Raw genomic sequence first — 22765 nt, 5'->3', positions numbered from 1 at the left:
CACCCAACCCACTCCGTCCACAGGTACCTTCCCCTGCAACCACAGAAGATGCAACACCTGTCCCTCTACCTCCTCCCTCGACTCCGTCCAGGGACCCCGACAGTCCTTTCAGGTTAGGCAGAGGTTCACTTGCATCTCTTCCAACCTCATCTACTGTATCCGTTGTGTGGACTCTTATCCATATCCGTATATGTGGACTCTTATACATCGGCGAGACCAAACGTGGACTGGGCGATCGTTTCGCAGAACACCTTCGCTCAGTCTGCGTGGACATATCTGATCTCCAGGCTGACAAACACTTTTATTCCCCTTCCCTTTCCCACACTGACCTTTCTGTCCTAGGCCTCCTCCATTGTCAGAGTGAAGCTAATCACAAACACCCCAGGTAATATGAATATTGATTTCTCTAACTTCAAGTAACCGCTGCACCCCATCTTTATTCATCTCTCCCCCACCGAAGTTGCACCAGGCTCCCGTTCTCACCTAGCAAACAGCTAACAAAGGCCTATTTCCTTTATCATCATTACTTTTTTCCAGATCTTTCATTCATTTGTTCTACATCTCTCTACATCACTGTTGATATATCTCGTTTCCCTTTCCCCTGACTAGAATGAAGAAGGGTCTCAACCTGAAATGTCACCCATTCCTTCTCTCCAGAGATGCTGCCCATCCTGCAGAGTTACTCTAGTATTTTGTGCCTACCAGAGTTACAATGCCAAGAGGCCGTGACATCTCACCTGATCTCTGATGTCTCCTTCCATATTTGTGTCTGCCCACAGTTTCTAATGGTTTAGAATTGGAGTGACTGTGACTTTTATACTGCTTTGCCAAACATAACATTTATTGCTTTCCATGTTATTAAAAGATTAGTAAAAGTATTGTACATTTTTGAACCAATTCCATTTAGAAGAATGGCTTTCTAATATTTCTGTGGCATTCTTTTGTGCCGTCTGAATACCACTAATTTTCAACCTATTGCTTGCAATAAAAAAATATTTCCATGAATTCTGTATATGAACTGAAAGGCTTGCACACTTGATGATGTACGCCAAGCTCTGAGTCTATGTTTTTCTGTTGTCCTCTTCTGCTCATGCCAAGACAGTTGACATCACATTAATGGACACAGTTGCTACATTTTTTTAATTCCAATTTAATGGCCAAGATTAAACAAAGCCATTGGCACCATCGTTTTTAACATGATCCCCACATGGCTGAACCATCACATAACTGGCCATGTAGCACCTGCCCTACTCTTTGCTGTGAGGCTTCTGTCACTCATCCAAAGCAATCAATCATGAGTCTTTCAAGCAATCTTGCCTCCCACTCCTGTACAGAATCCTCTCCAGTATTCTCTCCTGTGCCCACACTTGGCTGCAACTATAGTGCCATTTCAAAACTAGTGGTGACCTTGAGTCGTAAACAATTTGTGACGCATGTCCACATTTCTCACACTGACTGGGTGCTGCAGGAGATGTGGAGAAACATGAAGGATTTGCAACAGGTTTTTGTGTGCAAAACTCTAATAACACTGTGCACACACAACATGATTGCTCTTTGGAAGATGCTGTGAACAATCTTCAAGTTAGCAGTTCTGATGGGATGATGATTCTCAAAAACATGAGAGATTGAAGATGGCAGGATTTTGATCTCATGATATATAAGCAGTGGCTGCACGGAGGCGCAGCAGTAGAATTGCTGCCTTATAGCACCAGAGATCCAGGTTCAATCATGACTACAGGTGCTTGTCCATATGGAGTTTGTACGTTCTCCCAGTGACTGTTGTTTTTCTCTGGGATCCTCTGTTTCCTCCCACACTCCAAAGATGTACAGGTTTGTTTGTAATTGGCTTTGGTAAAAATAGTAAATTGTCCCTAGTGTATGCAGGATAGTGTTAATGTGTGGGGATCGCAGGTCCGCGCGAACTCAGTGGGCCAAAGGGCCTGTTTCCACGCTGTATCTCTAAACTACAACTAAACAATGATAGTGGTGTCAAATTCAGTTTGATGCATGGCAACGAGAGAGATGTAGTTCATCTTGATGTTATTGCTGATTCTTTTCTTTAATGGTAGTTCTAGCTGTCCTAGAGAGCTACCAGAGAAACTATCTCAATGGTTGTCGCAGAGCTTCCATTAATCATTGCATACATATGGCTAGTTTTATGCTTGGTGGAGTGGGTGAAATTCAAGTTTGATTGCAGGAATGCCAAGCAATTAGATTGCTCCAACTTGGATGGTATCATTTTTATTGAATATTGGAATGGTACTCATGTAGGAAAATGTTAGTATTCCATGGTCCCGACAAGACTAATAGATGATGGCACTTTGAGTGTTCTCAGAGAAGCCACTTGATGCAGTATAATTGGCCTTTGCCCTACTCTTTAGTCAGATTATCATTTAATCAGACAGTGGCACTTACAAAAAGAAAAGATACTGCAACATGCTTAAGATACTTAAAGGGCCTGTCCCACTTAGGCGATTTTTCAACGGACTGCCGGAGAGTGTCAAGCTCGCGGCACTGGCTGAAAAACCGGGAAGTGGAAGGGCGAGTGTTAAGAGTGGAACACACACACACACACACACACACACACACACACACACACACACACACACACACACACACACACACACACACACACACACACACACACACACACACACACACACACACACACACACACACACACACACACACACACACCGCAACGGCTGGGGCCAGGGAAAGCGGGGGAGCGCTGTCTGAAATTCACACGGTGCAAAGCCAAGGTGATACAGACACACACCGCGATGAACAGGAAGGTTAAGATGGCTAGCACAGTGGACGGTAAGTCCTTTAAAAGAGCGGTGAGGAGAGAAGGGGGGGGGGGAGGAGTAGAGACACTTTTAAGAAGCCAGACAACTTTTAATAAGCCAGAGATACACAGCTGTGAAGTTTGGCGGGCATTTAACATTACCGGTCCGTTTTCCTTGGTTTTGAAAACTCGTGCATACGTTTTTTTTCCCCCAATGAGCCAAATGCCCGGTCAGCAAAGGAGATTAACTAAAACTACCCACGGCTACCTCGACTACCTACAACTACATGGCGACTGCATGTTGAAAAATTTGCGGTGACCATACTGAGGCCGCGACTAGTTCCCGGAATGCGGGAACTGCTCGCGACCAGTAAGGAGACTCACCAGAGACCACCAGCGAACATGTGGCGACCATATGGCGATCATGAGGCGAGCGCAGAGTCTCCTGCAATTGCCTAAAAAGTCACCTAAGTGGGACAGGCCCTTAAGAGTCCATCAATTTTAAAGTTGAGAATAAAAAACGTCCTACTTTGCTAATGTCCAACTGCATTTGTTATGGCTGTACATGTATTGTGTGTGAATGGCAGTAACTTCAGTGTCTTTGTTTATGAAATTTAAAGATTACAAAAATGGCATGGAAATTATAAAATGAACGGTGTTCACAAAAAGAAATAGCGGTAGAAATCCCAATGCACCCAAATGTCAAAATGGGAAGCAAGTCAGCACAGCAGTTGGTATGTAGTAACAAGAAAGACACAAAGTGCTGGTGTAACTCAGTGGGTCCGGCAGCATCCCTGGAGAACATGGACAGGTGACATTTCGGGTCAGAACCCGAGTTTGTTTCGTTTCCGATTCGAAACATTAAGATTGTTAAGGGCTTGGACACGCTAGAGGCAGGAAACATGTTCCTGATGTTGGGCGAGTCCTGAACCAGGGGCCACAGTTTAAGAATAAGGAGTAAGCCATTTAGAATGGAGACGAGGAAACACTTTTTCTCACAGAGAGTGGTGAGTCTGTGGAATTCTCTGCCTCAGAGGATGGTGGAGGCAGGTTCTCTGGATGCTTTCAAGAGAGAGCTAGATAGGGCTCTTAAAAATAGCGGAGTCAGGGGATATGGGGAGAAGGCAGGAATGGGGTACTGATTGGGGATGATCAGCCATGATCACATTGAATGGCGGTGCTGGCTCGAAGGGCCGAATGGCCTACTCCTGCACCTATTGTCTAAACGTCACCTAACCATGTTCTCCAAGGATGCTGCCTGACCCGGTGAGTTATTCCAGCATTTTGTGTCTTTTTCTTGGCACAGCAGTTAGTGCTGACGCTTCACTGTTCTGGGGACTTGGGTTCAACCCTGACCCCCCCCCCCCCCCCCCAGTGCAGTTTGTGTGAAGTTTAGATATAAAAAGCTGGAGTAACTCAGCGGGTCAGAGAGCATCTCTGGAGAAAAGGAAAAGGTGACGCTTTGGGTCAAGACCCTTCTTGCTCTCAATGTGATCGTATGGGTTTCCTCATTTCCTCCGGTTTCCACTGACATCCCAAAGTTAGCTGGTAGGTTATTTGTCTGTGATAATATAGCCTTTGGTAGGTTAGTGTCAAAATGAATCAAAGGGGAGTTTTGCGCATGCGTTGGATAATACAGGAATGCAAAAATACAGAGCAATGTAATTAATATGTTTACTCCTCTGTAAGCTTGCATGGCCTCCTTCAGAGTCATTGTAGCACTAAGATAAGCACATATAGGCATGTCAAGAGGTTTCAGTGGAGTGCCTGAAAAGGTACAAATCCCAAACAGTACTAAAGAGCCATGACTATGGAGCTGGGTGGTAGGATTAGAATAGAGCACTCGTTATTGACACTAGGGGTTAAATGATTCACTGTTCTTGTTATGAGCCAAGGAGCGAATGATCAATAGACTATAGACAATAGGTGCAGGAGTAGGCCATTTGGCCCTTCGAGCCAGCACCGCCATTCAATGTGATCATGGCTGATCATCCACAATCAGTACCCAGTTCCTGCCTTCTCCCCATATCCCTTAACTCCTCCATCCATAAGAGCTCTATGTAACTCTCTTCTGAAAGCATCCAGAGAACCAGCCTCCACCGCCCTCTGAGGCAGAGAATTCCACACACTCACAACTTTCTGTGTGAAAAAGTTTTTCCTCATCTCCGTTCTAAATGGCTTACCACTTATTCTTAAACTATGGCCCCTGGTTCTGGACTCCCCCAGCATCGGGAACATGTTTCCTGCCTCTAGTGTGTCCAAACCCATAATAATCTTATATGTTTCAATAAGATCCCCTCTCATCCTAAATTACAGAGTATACTAGCCCAGCCGCTCCAATCTATCAACATATGACAGTCCCGCCATCCCGGGAATTAACCTTGTGAACCTATGCTGCACTCCCTCAATAGCAAAAATGTCCTTCCTCAAGTTTGGAGACCAAAACTGCACACAATACTCCAGATGTGGTCTCACTAGGGCCCTGTACAATTGCAGGAGGACCTCTTTGCTCCTATACTCAACTCCTTGTGTTATGCCATTCGCTTTCTTCACTGCCTGATGTATCTGCATGCTTACTTTCAGTGACTGATGAAAAAAAAACCCAGATCCCATTGTACTTCCCCTTTTCCCAACTTGACACCATTTAAATAATAATTTGCTTTCCTGTTTTGCCACCAAAGTGGATAACCTCATATTTATCCACATTAAACTGCATCTGCCATGCATCTGCCCACTCACACAACCTGCCCAAGTCACCCTGCATCCTCAAAGCATCCTCACAGTTCACCCAGCTTTGTGTCATCTGAAAATTTGCTAATGTTACTTTGAATCCCTTCATCTAAATAGCTGTCCCAGCACCGAGCTTTGCGGTACCCCACTAGTCACTGCCTGCCATACTGAAAGGGACATGTTAATTCCTACCCTTTGTTTCCTGTTTGCCAATCAATTTTCTATCCATGTCAGCACCCTACCCCCAATACCATGTGCTCTAATTTTGCCCACTAATCTCCTATGTGGGACCTTATCAAATGCTTTCTGAAAGTCCAGGTACACTACATCCACTGGCTCTCCCTTGTCCATTATCAAAATGTTACATCCTCAAAAAATTCCAGAAGATTAGTCAAGCATGATTTCCCCTTCGTAAATCCATGCTGACTGCTATCCAAATGTGCCGCTATTTCATCCCCACCACCGATGTCAGGCTGTTCAAAAGGGAACTGCAGATGCTGGAATATCGAAGGTACACAAAATTGCTGGGGAAACTCAGCGGGTAGCACTGAAGAAGGGTCTCGGCCCGAAACGTCGCCTATTTCCTTCGCTCCATAGATGCTGCTGCACCCGCTGAGTTTCCCCAGCAATTTTGTGTACCTACCGATGTCAGGCTAACTGGTTTATAATTCCCTGTTTTCTCTCCGCCGCCCTTCGTAAAGAGTGGGATAACATTAGCTACCCTCCAATCCACAGGAACTGATCCTGAATCTATAGAACATTGGAAAGTGATCATCAATGTGTCCACGATTTTGAGAGCCACTTCCTTAAGTACTCTGGGATGCAGACCATCTGGTCCTTGATCAAGGAACAAGATATACACAAAAAAGTAGCAAAGTAGCAGAGGATGAGGAAGGGAGGACACAATTCATATAGATCCGTGCAGAATTTCCTGAGGTTTGGCTGCTTTTACGGTCTACTGAAAGCATGCCATTAAGCTCTTCACGGACCCTGTGGTTGTGCAAAATAATTTCACTGGGCTGTGCATATGTGACAATAAAGAACCATTGAACTATTGCCATAGATACATGAATCTTTCTCCTTTCCATCTTCTCCGCCAGGACATCCAAAGCATTATCCAAATCTTTGATCTCCTGCCACTGTTTGCCAGGTCAGACTCACTTCCTGTGTAACGGCCAGTACCTGCTCCAACCACAGTGGTTCCTCCTGTTTAAGAGGAGCAGCCTTGATCTTAGCTGAGTAGGCTAACTTTCCCTGGTGCAGGCTGTTCAGAATGTTGGTCGCCCGCTGAAATATCCAGTCAGTGAACATCTCAGCACTGGTAGATGCTACAATCATTATAATTAGCAAGCTGAACAAGATTGGCTCACTGCCTGCATTCTGCTTAAGAGAGGCAGGTTAACTGCAAATTGCAATCCCCGGACTATGTACATGGGATATTGAATTTAGTCCACTAAGCATTTTATTTCTGTAGCAAAATGGCTTTATATGGTTATTTGTTCTTCAGCACTGAGTATTAAGAGGAATTCACATAAAGAAGTTCAAACTGTGTAACTGAACTGTAAAAAGCACTATGGACTTAATAAAAGTCTAAATCCAAGTACTTTCAAACTCAACGGTGTTTTTATATTCAAATATTTTCCTTCCTTCAAAAGTTTAGCTGGATTTTTTTCCCCACTATGTATGTCTTATTTAAACGTGTAATTTACAACTTTATATATTGAATTCAAGCGATTATATAAGAAATTAAAGTGGAAATACAAATGTGGTGTTTAAAATAATTCCTCCTCAGTTTTGACAATATACAAATTTAATTTTCCTTAACTATTGATGCACAGTAAAATTAGTATGGGACTATTGTGGATAGAATTTTGGCCTGTTCATAAAACAATTAAAACTTGTGTAGGTGCCAATAATATAAAAATAAAAATGTTAGATTTGAGAAGTTAGAATATATTGTGTTTAGTTTAGCTTAGTTTAGAGATGTATGCAAGGTAGTATACCAAAGTATTTTTTGATTGTTTATAAGGGTCATTAAATTATTCTACAGACACACAAAAGGCAACAACCCCTACATCCTTTCAAATTATGAAAAAATGAGAATAGATTATCAGCAAAACTTTCTAGGTACATTTACTTGCATTATTTTTATCTGTAATGCACACATATTCAAATGGTTTATTTTGCCATGAAATGGATTGAATATAGGTTTACTTGGGACATCTGGAACCTGGAGCCATGTGTCTCACACACTTTCCTATCATTCATAGGAGCTTTTTATACTTCCTGTCTCCTCTCCAGAATTTCCCACCAGTTATAGTCCATGCCCCAAAGACACTTCTATATAGCTTTTCTCAGCTTACTTTGGAAATTATAATGTTCTTCCAATTTTACAAATACATACTAACCATTTCATAACCACATGGCTAAATTTATGAGAATGGATAGTCATTGTGTAGTCTTAGTTTAAAAAAAACCTCAGTGAAGTTATAAATTAGTTCAATGTAAGGAAGAAACTGTGAAATATAGTTCTCTCTTCATACTCATATACACTTAGCATTTTCTAATTTTATTTTAAAGCAAGAAATATTTGTCTCTATGCTCAGTAGTACCCTTAGCTGCCATGTTTTCTTACACTGAAGAATATTTGTTATCCTGTAGCATTTATAGTCGGTAACGTTATGCAGTACACTTACAGGAAATTCATGGCAGATGTAATTTGGCCCATGAAATATGTGTTAAGTAGGCAAAACAATTTTTTCTTCACAGGAGGATAACACAAACATTACTTGGTTCATTGCATGATGTGCACAAAAGCTGGTTTTAAATTTGAATTACATTTTATTGTAAAAATCAATATCTTACACATGGACTTTGCTTTACCTCCCAACATGCTTTTACTTTTGTCTTTCAGGGCATTTCTATCAACTATAACGCTTTTTGAAAGCTTTATTTTATTGCATCATAATTCAGACATAACTGTGATATAGTGAGACAAAGTTTTAAGTTGTGTCTGCATCCTGCTAAGATCCAATCTTCTCCACGTACTGCACAATTGTCTTGCATGCATAGTCTAAAAATAGATAACGGCAATGGAATTTTCACAACTATTCTGTACAAAGATATTTTGCCTTCTACACAACACAACAAATAAGAATGATTGTATAAGTATCAGACCAGTACATTTTATGCCTTTTACTTTAATAAATGTTGCGATTCATATAATAAATATTTTGGTTCTTTAGATGGAGTGAAACAAAAATATTTTCTTTGTATTAATCAATGTCTTCAATGTCGGTGAATAAAACTAATGAATGTTGCAGTAAAATTAAGGAATTGGAATGATGAATGCTTTTTGTACAATATTGGGTAATATATGTCTTTCTGTGCCTCCCTTAATATATTACGTTGTGAAAGATAGAGTTTCATTTTAAACCAGCACTGATTCGTGCAAAGGTTGCACCCTGTACATTTGTATGTGTTACTACCCTTATCTCACATACACACAAAACTACTTATGGCACTATATTTGTTTTATCTATATGTTTCACTTTTTTCACATTATTTAAACTATTTTTGTCCTGTTTGCAATAGCATTATTTACCCGATGTGATAAACAATAATTGAGGGAAAATATTCTTAGTTGATTTGTTGCTGATTTTTTTTAATTCATTGACCATATTTATAGACATCTTTAATTTTCATTTTAACAATGATATTAAAGACAAAGGTTCCTTTGTACTATTTCTGTAAACTTAATAATAATAAAAAAGTAGTACTGTATAAATGAATATGAATAGAAAAATTAAAATAGGATTAATATTGCTTAAATAGAAAAATATTATTTGGCAAGCAGTAAGCTGACAGCTGTCACAGCCAAGAAGGAGTTGTTGCCATCATGCCCAATGAATTTAAAGAATTAGCCCTTATAACATACTCAGGCTGTCAAAGGTTCTAACATGGTAGCATAACATCATGTTATATCCTAAGTTTTCTTTGGTTAAAGGGGAAAGCAAGGGACAAACATTATATACGGGAGACCCTTAATAAAAACAGCCAAACTCGTTGTTCCTTTTCTCATGAATTCCTTGTAAGATTTGTGTTAGAAATAGACATCTAGGGTCTATTTTGTTGGATCTGGAATGACTTGCAGGATCAGGCTGCATAGAACGCCACGCTTTTCATAATGCCTGTGGAGCCCTAGAACTATAGCATTAAGACAAAAAGTTATTTTAATTTTAATTTATGATAACAAAGGATGAATCAGTGTTCTGTTACGTTATCACTAGATTCAAATTATGTGAGCTTTGAATTATCACAAGAATTTAACTGGTTTCTGTGTAAACTTTGGAGAAATCTTAGCAGAACTTCTGGAACAACAGCTTGGTATCTAAATGCTCCGTTTAACAAGAAATTATTCAAAAGTGATTCATAGGCTGTAATCAAATAAAACATGGCACTAATCCAGATAAGGAGGTATTCTCACAGGCTTTCAAAAGTCATTGCTATTTTCTGCCGCTGTTAGTCTACTGAAATTGGGGCATGCTATTGGAAATTCAGCGTGAAGTAATGAAATTCAATTGGAACAGATCAATCACCTTAATGTTTCAACTATTAACTTTCACAATGTTTCAGCAAAGATTGGGAAGCCAAACATGGGCCTGCATGAAAATAACTGAGCAACTGTCTAATGCGGTTTCAGTGTTAGCTGAGTAATATAGCACATTACTAATAACAGTAGTTTACCCATTATAGAGTTCTATGTTTACATATCTGTTGTGCTCCTGCAAGTACGAATTTCATTGTTCTGTTTTGGGAGATATGACAACAAAACACTCTTGAGTCTCTTGACTAATCTGACTAATTGTCCCTGGAGGTCGAAATAAAATGCTCTATCATACTAATTGATTCAACCATGTAATGTGCTTAGAGGAACATAGGAGTAACAGCTATGCTGAGAGCCATGCATGAGCCAGGGATAGTTTTGTATGTATCACTGGGAAGGCTAATACTTCCTAAGTGCTGAGTTCTATCCTTGGTGAGCCATCTTCTTGAACCATTGCAGAACATCCAGTTAAGCTACTCCCAAAACATTGCGAGGCAATGATTTCTTGGACTTAGACCCAGCAACAACAATGATTAAGTAAATCGGGTAAGCTTCATAACTATGCACAAAGAAATAAGCCTGTCAGGTGGCCTGTTATTCTTCTGTTGCAAACCAAATTGAAACACTCTTAATGTTAAATGGAATTAATTGATCAAATTCCCTCCTTTGTATAACAGTTCTTTTACTTATTCAATCTTGGACATAAGATACACATCTATTTTCAGGATTAATGATTGTGCAGCATTAAATGCAGAACATGTTACCAAGGTGCTATAAGAAGCACATTTTGATATGTTTCCACTGAGTATTTATTCACATCCTTAAATAATAGCTTTTCTTTTGTTTAAAACTTAAACCTAAACTAAAATCTTTTGTTTCCAAGGAGGAGGAGCATGATTTCTGGTCTCCATTTTATTTGCCTATTATGTAATGGAATCACAGTCTTAGCCAGAGTTGAACAAGTTAGAGGTATTTCAGAACGACACCAAAACATTTGTTGCAGCAACATTTTCCAAGGTGCTTTACATGAGGAATGCCAAACAAACTTTGACCCCAGCTGCAAAAGAAGACGTTAGGCCAACGCTCAACAATATGGACATTAGTACTCTACATTAGACAAGCAGTCTGGTAATTCTGGGAATGAAAATCAAAAGAAACGGCATATGTTGGAAATCTGAAATAAAACAGAAAATGCTGGAAAAACTCAGCAGGTCAGGCAGCATAAATGCTCATAAATATTTCCGGAATTTTCTGTTTTTATAACTATAACTAGACTAAGTCACACGGGAGGCCTGGTCCCCCAACTCAATATTCCACCACTCACCCATAGCCCCCAACTGCACAGGCGCGGCTGACAGGTCCCAGTTTTGAGGGTCCTGATCCCCCCCCCCCCCCCCCACATACACTCACCCCATCGCCCGCTCAACCCCCCCCCCCCCCCACATACACTCACTCCATCACCCGCTCAACCCCCCCCCCCCAACTACTCCTAGCGACTCTCTGGCGGCGCAGCCATTCCCGCCCATTGGGTTCCCATTGTGACGTAGAACACGCAGGTATTACTGCGTAGGCACAGCTGACGGGCACAGCAAGTGGAAAATATATTTATTACAGCTTAAAATGTGAATAACTTTATATAACAACAATTTAAATGTTAAAGATGAGATTTATTCAGTTCAGTTCTTTCTTGTTATGTCTCTTGTTGCGTCCTGCAGCTGGGGAGGGGGACTGCTTCAGGGGGGGTCTGCCGAGGGCCGGTGGGGAGGGAGTGCTGCCGTGGCCTACCGCTGCCGTGGCCTGCCGCTGCCGCACCCCACCGGCTTCAGGCAGGGGGCCGATGGGGGGGAGCGTCCTGCAGCCAGGGGAGGGGGAGGGCTTCAGGAGGTGGCCGGTGGGTGGGTGGCTTTCTGCAGGGCTAGTACGGGTGTTGTGGGCCTAAAGGACTGGTTTCCAGTGGGCTAGTATGGATATTACGGACCAAATAGACTTTTCTTGGGCTAGTACAGGTGTTGTGGGCCAGAGGGACTGGTTTCCGGAGGGCTAGCAGGACATTGTGGGCAGAATGGGCTTTCCTTGGGCAAGTACGGGGGTTGTTGGCCGAATGGACTGCAGCTGGGTACGGGGACGGCGGGGAGCGTTCTATAGCCGGGGGGAGTGGACGGCTTCAGACGGGGGCTGTCGGGGGCCGGTGGGGAGGGAGCGTTGCCGTGGCCTACCGTTGCCGTGGCCTACCGCTGCCTACCCCTGTCGCCACCTACCCCTGCCGTGCCCTACCGCTGCCGCAACCCATCGGCTTCAGGCAGGGGGCCGATGGGCGGGGAGCGTCCTGCAGCCAGGGGAGGGAGTAGGGTACGGCCTCACTCAGCGGCTCCAGCGTCAATCAGTGGCTCCCAGCACTGGCCGCACTCATTCAGCGGCTCTCGGCTCGTCATGATGGCAGACGCAGCCCCCACTCGCTCGCCACACTCTGCTCACACCGCTCCTTCAGCTTTATTCTCCTCGCCGCTGGTGATTGACAGCGGGTGTCGGAAGGGGCGGTTTTTACGATATTTAAACCGTCATAACTTTTGTAATATTCCACCGATCGGATCAAATCTTGGTGCACTTGCAGCACAGGAGAATGGCGAGTACGGTGGTGAAAAATCGTAGCACTATCGCGTACCGTTTTTGCACAAATTTACAAACAACGCCAACCGGAAGAGAACAAGATGAGAGTTTAGTTAAGTATAGATAGATTTAGAAACAGTAGAGGGACCAAGAGAGGTTGTGCTGGTGGAGATGGAGTACAACAGTAAACTGTATATGAGGATAGACACAAAATGCTAGAGTAATTCAACAGGACGGGCAGCATCGCTGGAGAGAAGGAATGGGTGACGTTTTGGGTCGAGACTGATCTCAGTCTGAAGAAGGGTCTCGACCCGAAACGTCACCCATTCCTTTGTGACTACCTTCGATATAAACCAGTATCTGCAATTCTTTCCTACACAATGAGATCTGTTCATTTGTTTCTTGTTTTAACATGCCATCCATTGATGGGCTGGTAAATCCCTAGCCACCAGGCTCCATGGAGAAGAGGGGGAAACAGAACAAATTGTCCCAGACAAATTTCTGATCCACTAACCAATGATACACTGAAAAATTATTGGCAAGTGCGACGTACAACCTTAAGTTCCTTCAGACAACTGTGGCTCATTTTGGCAGTATTGTGGCTAAATTGTTGAATTGTCTAAATGACGTTCCAGAGACTTGAGTTATAATCCCAGCATGGCATTGTGCAGTAAAAATTCATTTAATCAAAGTAATTCTGAAATAAAATCCTATTATCAGAAAAGATAACCACAACAACTCCAGATTGTCATCCAGTTTATGCATCTGATACATTAATTTCCTCAAAGCAAAGAAGTCTGCCATCATTACCTTGCATGACTTTTGTCAAATTTTCAAGATCTGGTGTTGCTGACAAGACCAACATTCATTGCCCACCCTTCATTGATCCTGAGAAGTTAGCGGTGAGCTGCCTTCTTGCACTGATGAAGGAACTCATAATATTGTTACTGGGTAGGAAGTTCCAGGATTTAGATTAAAAATGATGAAGGCCCAATGAAGGAATAATGTGATTTGCCAAATTTGTTTTACCTTATAGACGACATTAGAAACATAGAAACATAAAAAATAGGTTCAGGAGTAGGCCATTCGGCCCTTAGAGCCAGCACCGCCATTCAACGTGATCATGGCATCCAAAATCAGTACCCCGTCATGCTTTCCCCCCATATCCCTTGATTCCGTTAGCCCTAAGAGTTCAGATGTGACAGACAGGCTTGCATAATACAATTAAATGGTCTATCAAACCACTCAATTCGTGGGGAATTAAAAATTGACACTGGATACTGATTTCTTTTCAGTGACCCCCTCTAACCCAAATAAAATGTCATATAGTAATAATACTTGAATTTAAATGTTATCTTAAAGATCTTAGCTTTTAAGATGTTTATGTCCTCCGCGCTAATCTAAACACGAAATTATTCTCTGTTGCAGTCATTGGAAGAAAGTTTTAATTGAATGTACAATAACAAGTGCTTGCTGAAATATTAAAGGTTTTCATGTGTTTCATATTTCAGAGCTATAAAAGATTCACAAAAATGGGCATGTAAAGCCTTTATTTCTGTCTCCTGCTACCAATTTATTTTGGTTTCTGTCATTTCCTGTGCTTATGTTTTGGAAGGTTGATTAGTTTTGTGTATATTGACCTCGTAATATTGGATTCACCAGAAAAAATTATGATATCTGATGCAGCTGAATGTATAATATTGGTAGAATAGTAATGGATTCAATATCAATGAATGCTTTTATCAACCCACAGTGTAACAAGGGACTATCTTACACACATATATTAAAGTATCTCATTAAGATTTAATTTATGGCTATTTCCTCCTATTGGATGTATTAATATTGGACTTTTAATGGATAAAGCCGCAATATCCATATTCGTTACAAATGTATTAAAAATGTACAAAAACTGGACATATAGAATAATGCAGCACGGAAACAGCCCTTCATCCTAATTTGCTCATGTCGACAAAGATGTCCCATCATCGCTAGTCTCACCTGTCCATATCCCTCTAAACCTTTCTTCCCCGTGTAATTGTCCAAATGTCTTTTAAATGTTGTTATTGTACCTGCCTCAACTATAATAATAATAATAATACATTTTATTTATGGGCGCCTTTCAAGAGTCTCAAGGACACCTTACAAAAATTGAGCATGTATAGGAAAAACATGTAAGGGGAATGAAATAAATAGTAGAGACATGACTAGTACACAAAGTAAAGACAGAATTCAATACAAAACACAGCATGAGGCAATTAATGCACAGATGAAAAGGGACGGGGACGTGGGGCTAAGGATAGGCAGAGGTGAAGAGATGGGTCTTGAGGCGGGACTGGAAGATGGGGAGGGACACGGAATTGCGGATCAGTTGGGGGAGGGAGTTCCAGAGCCTGGGAGCTGCCCTGGAGAAGGCTCTGTCCCCAAAACTGCGGAGGTTGGACTTGTGGATGGAGAGGAGACCGGCTGATGTGGATCTGAGGGACCGTGAGGGTTGGTAGGGGGAGAGGAGGTCAATGAGATATGTGGGGGCCAGATGGTGGAGGGCTTTGTAGGTGAGGACCAGGATTTTGTAGGTGATCCGGTGGGAGACGGGAAGCCAGTGAAGTTTTTTGAGGACTGGAGTGATGATGTCCTCTGACAGCTCATTCCATATACCCACAATCGTCTTTTTTTTTTAATGTCCCCTCAGGTTCCCATTAAATCTATCCCCTCTCACCTTAAACCTAGGCCGCTCTGGTGCTGAAATAAAACAGAAAATTATGGAAACAAACAGCGTCTGTGGAAATAGAAACAGAATTAATATTTCAGGTTAAAGAGTGGAATATACGTATATCCATTCAGCTGTCATAATAAGATTTGGCAGTCATAATGTAGGACTATGTAATATTCCCCATAGGTCAGGCTATCTGCTATTGGTGAGAGAAAACCTGAGCAAATGTCACTGTCAGATGATAAAGAGCAGAGATGGCTAGTTCTGACACAGAAAAAAATAGGAAGTTACCTGGTTGGGGAATTGAACATTAAGTCCGCAAGGCTGTAAATTGCACACACATAAGATGAAGTGTTGTTTCGCAAGATTTTTTAGTTTAGTTTAGATACTGCACAGAAACAGACCCTTCGGCCCACCGAGTCCGCATTGACCAGCGATCCCAGCACATTATCACCATCCTATACACAGTAGGGACAATTCACATTTTTACCAAAGCCAATTAATTTGCAAACCTGTATGTCTTTGGAGTGTGGGAGTAAACCGGAGCACCTGGAGAAAATTAACGCAGGTCACAGGGAGATCGTACAAACTTCTTATCGACAGCACCCATCGTCAGGATCGAACCTGGGTTTCTGGTGTTATAAGACAACAACTATACCGCTGCGCCACCGTGCCTCCCCAAGTTGGACATTATTCCAGCAGAGCGGGAACTTTCACACAGGCAGCTCAGAGTGGTGCGTAGGAAGGAACTGCAGATACTGAGCCGAAACGTCACCCATTCTTTCTTTCCAGAGGAATGCTGCCTGTCCCATTGAGTTACTCCAGCTTTTTGAGTCTATCTTTAGTTGTGTTAGACTGGTTGTGTTTTAACAAGTTCTTGTCAAATATTTCTAACTGCAATTGGGCTGGAGATTTGTTGGCATTTCTTTCTACCATCACGCAAAGCTAAAATCTACAAACAATGCATTAAAGTAATGTAGTTTATATCTTTGGTATGATAATCACAAAACTCATTAAGATTTGAGAAGATGAAAGTAAAGAAAAATCAGTAGCCCAAATTATGAAACTCCTGAAAAGGCAAAAAGCATGCATATGCTGAAGCTGCAGAACCATTGTTTTCAGCTCCTTTTGCCTACACCCAAGATATTCCTCCCAAACCTCTCCACATCTTCAGTTTTCCTTTAAAGCTTTCCCCGTTTAAAAAAAAAAAAAAGGTAATTTGGCATCTAAATCTGTGTCATTTATTTTTGGATTGAGTTCACTTTTATCAAATTACTTGGGATGCTTGCCAAGTTGCTAAATAAGTGGGAGTTGTTGTACACACAGCCACTCACAGCCACTCACCGCCACCATAGATGAGGCTCGCACCAGGGTCTCATCCATACCCCGCAACACTGCTCTCTCTCCCCATCCCCGCACTCGCAACAAGGGCAGATCCCCCTAGTCCTCACCTTTCACCCCACCAGCCGGCAAATACAACACATAATCCTCCGTGACCCCACCACTCGCCACATCTTCCCATCTCCCCATATGTCTGCCTTCCGCAAAGACCACTCCCTCCGCAACTCCCTTGTCAATTCTTCCCTTCCCTCCCGTACCACCCGCTCCCCGGGCACTTTCCGTTGCAACCGCAAGAAATGCAACACCTGTCCCTTCACCTCCCCCCTCGACTCCATTCAAGGACCCAAGCAGTCGTCCCAGGTGCGACAAAGGTTCACCTGTATCTCCTCCAACCTCATCTACTGCATCCGCTGCTCTAGATGTCAGCTGATTTACATCGGGGAGACTAAGCGGAGGTTGGGCGATCGTTTCGCCGAACACCTCCGCTCAGTCCGCAATAACCTACCTGAACTCCCGGTGGCTCAGCACTTCAACTCCCCCTCCCATTCCCAATCCGACCTCTCTGTCCTGGGTCTCCTCCATTGCCAGAGTGAGCAACACCGGAAATTGGAGGAACAGCACCTCATATTCTGCCAGGGTTGCTTGCGTCTGGATGGCATGAACGTTGAATTCTCCCAATTTTGCTAGCCCTTGCTGTCTCCTCCCCTTCCTTAACCCTCGAGCTGTCTCCTCCCATCCCCCCGCCCTCGGGCTCCTCCTCCTCCCTTTTTCCTTCCTTCTCCCCCCCACCCCCCATCAGTCTGAAGAAGGGTTTTGACCCAAAACGTCGCCTATTTCCTTCGCTCCATAGTTGCTGCTGCACCCGCTGAGTTTCTCCAGCATTTTTGTGTACACTCACAGGTTATTGTGGGATCTGCTGATATTCTCATCTCAAGTTCTGACAATGGTTCTACTTCTTAAATAATTTCCCATTTTTTTACCTTTTCAGAAGCTTCAAAATGCGTGCTTCTGACTTTTCTTTATTTTCATTTTCTGAATACTTAAATTCATGAGTTTTGTGTTTAGCATAACAATGATATAAGCTACATTACTTTGGCACTTCAGTGTCTTCAAATGAGCACCAACTTATAAATTTGTCTTTGTATTTCTTAGTGCTGTGAGCATTCAAGTCAGTCCTCGCCATAGGCATCCAAACAGGATATTTCTGTACTCCCTCTAACGTGTAATACGGGAGGATGTAAAAATTTGAGATAAAATTGTCATCGTCGATGAGGAGTTTCTGTGGGCAGGAAGGCAAGTTAATCGTAGCTTGGGACTCTGTGAGGGAGAGTAGTGGGCCACATCTGCTTCTACTTCCAGCAGTTTTACTGTCTTTCTCCAGCCACAATCTGCCTCATGAATCCGTGTCAGGTCCCGACTGTTGGGAGCAGAAGGCAGGTGTCAGATTTTTGCTCTCCTGCTGGGACAACCGGCTACACCATCTGTCTGCTCCATTCCTTGCTGACAGCTCAGCTGTTTCCGCAGGTGGCTTTATTTGGAATATTTCTCCTCTTGAGTTGCTACTGAAATTGGGAAGTGTTCCAGATTCGTTCCGGGCTTGGACATTTCCATTTTGTAGGACCAAGTAAAAAGAGGAGAAAAAATACAGTATATATTTAAAAGCAAGGAGTAAACTATTATAAGGAGCATGTCACAGTGGCGCAGCTGGTAGAGTTGCTGCCTCACTGCTCCAGGGACCCAGGTTCCATCCTGATCCCCAGTGCTGTCTGTGACGAGTTTGTACATTTGCCCTGTGAACCGCGTGGGTTTCCTCCGGGTGCTGCGGTTTCCTCCAACATTGCAAAGACGTACGGGTTTGTAGGTTAATTGGCCTGTGTAAATTGTCCCCTGGTGTGTAGGGAATGGGTGTGAAAGTGAGATAGCATAGGGGTAGTGTGAATGGGTGGTCAGTATGGACTCGGTGGGCCAAAGGGCCTATTTCCATACATTATCTCTAAACTAAAATAAACCAAACTAAACTAAATTGAACTTTGGCAGCCTCAAGGTTGCACTAATCTGCCATTAGTCAACACATTCATGGGTTCGTTCGTACGCCTGCTGATTAAAATGTCAGTAATGCCTGATACCCTAAATATTAAGCACTACCAAATGGTTCTCACATTCTTTCCTTCACAGACTGTGCCTCTGAGAAATCAGAGAGTCAGGGCCTGCAGTACCTGGATGGAGACTTATGTACACAAAAATGCTGGAGAAACTCAGCGGATGCAGCAGCATCTATGGAGCGAAGGAAATAGGCAAAGTTTCGGGCCAAAACCCTTCTTCAGACTGGTGGGGGTGGCGGGGAGAAGAAAGGAAAAAGGAGGAGGAGGAGCCTGAGGGCTGAGGGATGGGAGGAGACAGCAGGAGGGCTGAGGAAGGGGAGGAGACAGCAAGGGCTAACAAAATTGGGAGAATTCAATGTTCATGCCCGCAGGATGCAGACTCCCCAAGCGGAATATGAGGTGCTGTTCCTCCAATTTCCGGTGTTGCTCGCTCTGGCCATGGAGGAGACCCAGGACAGAGAGGTTAGATGGGGAATGGGAGGGGGAGTTGAAGTGCTGAGCCACCGGGAGGTCAGGTTGGTTATTGCGGACCGAACGGAGGTGTTCGGCAAAACGATCGCCCAGCCTCCGCTTGGTCTCACCGATGTAGATCAGCTGACATCTAGAGCAGCGGATGCAATAGATGAGGTTGGAGGAGATGCAGGTGAACCTCTGTCACACCTGGAACGACAGCTTGGGTCCTTGAATGGAGTCAAGGGGGGAGGTAAAGGGACAAGTGTTCCAATCTATCTCCCCAAATTCACAACCTCAAATTCCTAGCATAAATGCATACCAATCACAATTTTCCCAAATCAACATTTTATTTTTCTCTACAATATGACATTTCCAATCTCATCTAACACTTTAATCAGGATGCCAAAACCATCCAGGTCTCTTTTTGAACAGTTCAAAAGATTAGAATTAGGGGGAAAAAACCCAACTTAAAACATCGATAAGACAAAACAAACTGCATTTTTGCATCTCTCCTCTGTTTTAGTCAAAAGAAAACAAAGAAAAAACAGTTAATTTCCACATATATAGATAAGCATATCCAAAGAACAAAGAAAAAGAAAATAGTTATTTTCTCCACCCCACACAATTGCAACTTCTTAAAGAGACACTACATTTTTTTCTATGACATTCACTCACAAGTTGCCACACCTCATTCAATATACTAAATCTCACAGATATTCACACACTTTAAAACAATAAAATTCTCACTCAAAGTAACACAATTATACACACCTCAAGGAAATTATTCAAATTCAAAACTGTGATACACCGAAATACGCTCATAAGCCTGCCCACCATTCCACACATGATTTACTGAATTAACATGGAATTTTCTCAAAGGAAAATGGGCATCACAATTGGGTTTTGAAATTGTATCTCCATGGTTTTCCCTCCTTACCAGTATTCGTAGGGCAATGTATATGATATAAAAGAACAGACAGAAAAACATTATTTACACAAACTTTCCCGAGAGGGGTTAGCCAGAGGCCCGTCAAAGAGTCAATGGCGCTGCCCTCTCATTTCCAAAAATCGCGCTGCGCTAAGAGGCGTCCCTCTGTATTAACTTTACATCGCCCATGTCTTGGCAAGGCCGTTCTGTCTACTAGAATCTTTGGTTGGGGACCAATGTGCAGAATTTGGTGCTTTGGCAGAGGCAAGGGCTGACAGTAGTATCCTGTCTCAATGATACTCTGGCTCTGCATTGTTTAACTCTCACTGCTGGATTCATTGGTGCTCTCCCTTCCTCTTCTGCATCAGCCCTTTCTCCTCTTCTTTCTCATCTTCTTCTTCAGTCTCCGAGTCTCTATTTGTTCCCCATCCCCCCTGAATTTGTTCCTTATCCCTCCTTCTTCCATAAACAGTGTCGCCATGCCAGATAAGCGGTCCCCGGGGTTATTTCGTTTTAACGCCCCTATTTTCCCCTTTTTTTACCAATTGTCGCTTAATTTGCGACTCAATCAGGCCTTTTCTTTTTCGGCCTTTTCCTGTTGTTTTATCATGCCAATTACATTCTGCTTGTAACACATCCCAATTCTTAGGTATACCATCCTTTTTCATCTTTTCTGCCTTATTAACAGTTTCTACATTCCATGTTCTTCCGACTGGCCAAGATTCATCTCACAAACGTTTGCTTTGCTTATAACTTAATATTCTATAGTCTTTGTTACTTTTAGGATCCAAATAACGCATGTTGGACGGGCGCTCCCCCGTCATTTTTATCCAGATTATTCCCCGTAGCCACGAGCCTCTTCTCAGCCCTGCTACTTCTCAACCTAGCCGCGAGTTTCTCTCTGCCCGGCAACTTCTCAATCTAGCTGTGAGTTTCTCTCTGCCCGGCTACTTCTACTTTCCCAGTAGTAAAACACCTTACCAACTTTCCTAGTAGCAAAAATACATTAATTTACGACAAACCTTTTTAGTTTGCTCTATCCAATTGCCGACTACTCTCTATTAGCAAAATACACAATTGGTCTTACCGTTGTCTGTATTAAGGACCTCGGCGGGGAAGCAGATCAACCTCTGAGAAGGACAACAGATGTTACCGGGAGTTTCTATGGGAGTCAGTCTCAAAGGGTCTGATTAGAGCTCAGTTCTCTCCCTGTCCGATCCCAGTCACTCTGTAGCCTCTTGCACATTCATCTGTTGACGGTCCCAGCGAGGTCCTGCCGACTATAAACCAATGATAAGGTTCACTACTTAATAAACAGACAACTCACAAAAAGGTTAGTTAGACCAACTCCAGCTTTACTGATCATCTGCCGGTGGAAGTGACGGGGATGCACCATCAAGTAAGCAATACTTGACTTCCCCCGTGCCACCACTTCAATGAACAAAGACTTACATGATGTTTTATACTGTGTGTTTGTCACTTAGTCACATTCCAAAGATGTTAGTCGTTGTCAGAGATACAGTCAATACGCAAGAAATGCAACACCTGTCCCTTCACCTCCCCCCTCGACTCCATTCAAGGACCCAAGCAGTCGTTCCAGGTGCGACAAAGGTTCACCTGTATCTCCTCCAACCTCATCTACTGCATCCGCTGCTCTAGATGTCAGCTGATTTACATCAGGGAGACTAAGCGGAGGTTGGGCGATCGTTTCGCCGAACACCTCCGCTCAGTCCGCAATAACCAACCTGACCTCCCGGTGGCTCAGCACTTCAACTCCCCCTCCCATTCCCAATCCGACCTCTCTGTCCTGGGTCTCCTCCATTGCCAGAGTGAGCAACAGCGGAAATTGGAGGAACAGCACCTCATATTCCGTCTGGGGACCTTGCGTCCGGATGGCATTAACATTGAATTCTCCCAATTTTGCTAGTCCTTGCTGTCTCCTCCTCTTCCTCAACCCTCTAGCTGTCTCCTCCCACCCTCCCATCCGCCCGCCCTCAGGCTCCTCCTCCTCCCCTTTTCCTTCCTTCTCCCCCCCACCCCCCATCAGTCTGAAGAAGGGTTTCGGCCCGAAACGTCGCCTATTTCCTTCGCTCCATAGATGCTGCTGCACCCGCTGAGTTTCTCCAGCAATTTTGTGTACCTTCGATCTTCCAGCATCTGTAGTTCCTTCTTGAACACATTACCACAGGATGCATCTGAGCTTGTCTCTTCTCAATTAGCAGACACATTTCAAAGGCATCTTCAAGGTACTTTCAAGACAAGACATCTCAAAGGCATCAGTTGTTGTCTCAATATACATCACTGAGACAAGTCTGGGCTTCTCTCTCAATTGGTAGTCACATTTCAAAGGCATCGGTCATTGTCTCAATACACAGCAACCTGAGGCAAGCCCAAGCTGTCTCTCTCTCTTATCAATCCACTGAAAAAGGTTGAGACGAAATATAAGCTATAACCTAGTCCAGGATTCCATTATATATATTTTATATATTTTAAAGCATTT

The 22765-nt window shown here is 43.1% G+C and overlaps 1 protein-coding gene and 1 long non-coding RNA gene across 35 annotated transcripts in view; both read left to right on the top strand.

Moving 5' to 3' along the window:
- eya4 (EYA transcriptional coactivator and phosphatase 4) overlaps nucleotides 1-22765 on the top strand; it is a 428629-nt gene that overhangs the window by 52725 nt on the left and 353139 nt on the right. The gene's annotated exons all lie outside the window — the stretch shown is intronic.
- Nucleotides 2723-12177, top strand: LOC116973148. The gene is made up of 3 exons (XR_004412005.1): nucleotides 2723-2733; nucleotides 3823-3828; nucleotides 12131-12177. It is a non-coding gene; the product is annotated as an uncharacterized LOC116973148 (long non-coding RNA).

The sequence above is a fragment of the Amblyraja radiata genome, chromosome 5 (assembly GCF_010909765.2).
Source record: "Amblyraja radiata isolate CabotCenter1 chromosome 5, sAmbRad1.1.pri, whole genome shotgun sequence".
NCBI lineage: Eukaryota > Metazoa > Chordata > Chondrichthyes > Rajiformes > Rajidae > Amblyraja > Amblyraja radiata.
This window is presented reverse-complemented; position numbering and strand designations above follow the sequence as displayed.